At 34.1% G+C, this 1896-nt stretch overlaps 1 long non-coding RNA gene across 2 annotated transcripts in view; it reads left to right on the top strand.

Annotated features, from left to right (window-relative positions):
• The window catches only part of LOC128249519 (uncharacterized), a 146556-nt gene that overhangs the window by 332 nt on the left and 144328 nt on the right, over positions 1-1896 (top strand). The window contains exon 1 of one of the 2 annotated variants that reach the window (XR_008265647.1): positions 294-361. The exons of the other annotated variant lie outside the window; for it this stretch is intronic. This is a non-coding gene — a long non-coding RNA (uncharacterized LOC128249519). Of the gene's footprint in view, positions 1-293; positions 362-1896 lie in introns of those variants that run through there. 2 annotated transcript variants of the gene reach the window in all.

Below are 1896 nucleotides of genomic sequence, written 5' to 3'. Positions count from 1 at the left end.
TATATATATATATATATATATATATATTCATGTATGTATGTATATGTATGTAAATGTATACACACAGGCACACACTTATATACATACACCAATGTCTATCTTTGAAAGTGTGACATCCATTGTAACAACAATACATATATCAGTACACACATACACACACACATACAGACACACACACACGCACACACACAGACACACACACAAATATGTATAGTCTCAGGCGTGGCTGTGTGTTAAGAAGCTTGCTTTGCAACCACATGTTTCCAGGTTCAGTCCCACTACGTAACACCTTGGGGAAGTATATTCTACTATAGCCTCGGGCCGACGAAAACCTTGAGAGTGGATTTGGTCGACAGAAACTGTAAGTAGACCGTCATATATATATATATATATATATATATATATATATATATATATATATATATATATATATGTGTGTGTATGTATGTATGTATGTATGTAATTGTAAATTTGGTGCGTTATATCCCCTTGAACACAGATGCATGAATAAAGCTTTAAATTTATCAAGCGATTCACCCATTTTACACGTCATGGCTTACTGCGTATGAAATTCTACATTACTTTGCGTGGATGACATTTTAAGAATAGGGATTTGAAACAATACACTTTGAAATATGCACGAACATTATTGCTATATATACGAACATCATGGATAAATATGCTGACAAAAAGAAAGCCACACCAAATTTAAAATATCATGATTACTGACGCAACGAGCAAAAGTATCAAATCGTTTCCAATTCACCAAGTGATGGCCTGTGTGTGTGTTTGTGTGTGTGTGTGTGTGTGTGTTTCTGTTTATATCTGCATGTGTCTGTGGCCAAATTATAACAAAAAGAAACAAAAAATCTTTAGCAAATGCTATCGTGAGAATAAATATTTCTCAGAGTAATGCAATACAATAAACGGACGAAATTGCAAAACCGGATGAAAACTGCTGCCAAGTACGGAAGTTCCCTAAACACCTTCCCGGATGGAACCAGGAAGAGGGTGACCGCAAGGCGATACCCCACTTTTGCTTGGCCAAGAAGCAATATCGGAAATAATTGTAACAGTCATTTGAGATTCAGTATTACCTTTGGACATGAAATTTAATGCAACGGAAGTTACGTAGTTGAGATTTAAAAAAACAAGTACTCCATTAATGTGTGTGTGTGTGTGTGTGTGTGTGTGTATTCATATATATATATATATATACAGAGGGAGAGAGAGAGAGAGAGGAAGGACAGAAAGAGAAAACGACGGAACAAGAATGTTCATAAATTTACTCTTTTACATGTTTCACCCTAAAGGCTGTGGCTCTGCTGGGGCACCGCCGGTACCAACGTTCTTTGACTGGCCATCTCTATATGTCTGGCTTCTAAATCTGCAGTTTTATCGTCCTTTTTCTCTTTGTACTCAGTCATGTTTCAAACTATGGGGACTAGTTCAATGTATTTTTGAGTATAGTACATGGTCTCTTTTGATCCTTAAGAATTCACATGGAGTTCTAAATACTGGTTATATTTCATGAAATTTAGACATCACTCACACTATAAATATATGAACGCATCACACTTGTATTCTTCTCCTAACACTTTTTGATTTGTACTTCCTACTCCCAATCTCAACTTTTGTCTGACCTTTTCTCTTATCGGTGAAGAAGAACTATATCCGAAACGTAATACTTCTTACTCTTTGCAGTCTTCCTTGTTTATCAAATAGAGTTAACAGTGAACACCTTACGATTATTTGGAGCTCGTTCTTATCTTCACTTTGTTTTATATACATATACGCATATAGAAATATATACATATGTATATGTGCATATATATATATATATATGTATATAAAATATATATATATAAAATATATATATATATATATATATATATA

This window comes from Octopus bimaculoides, chromosome 15 (genome assembly GCF_001194135.2).
Source record: "Octopus bimaculoides isolate UCB-OBI-ISO-001 chromosome 15, ASM119413v2, whole genome shotgun sequence".
NCBI lineage: Eukaryota > Metazoa > Mollusca > Cephalopoda > Octopoda > Octopodidae > Octopus > Octopus bimaculoides.
Note: the sequence above shows the minus strand (reverse complement) of the source record. Positions and strands in the feature narration are given on the sequence as shown.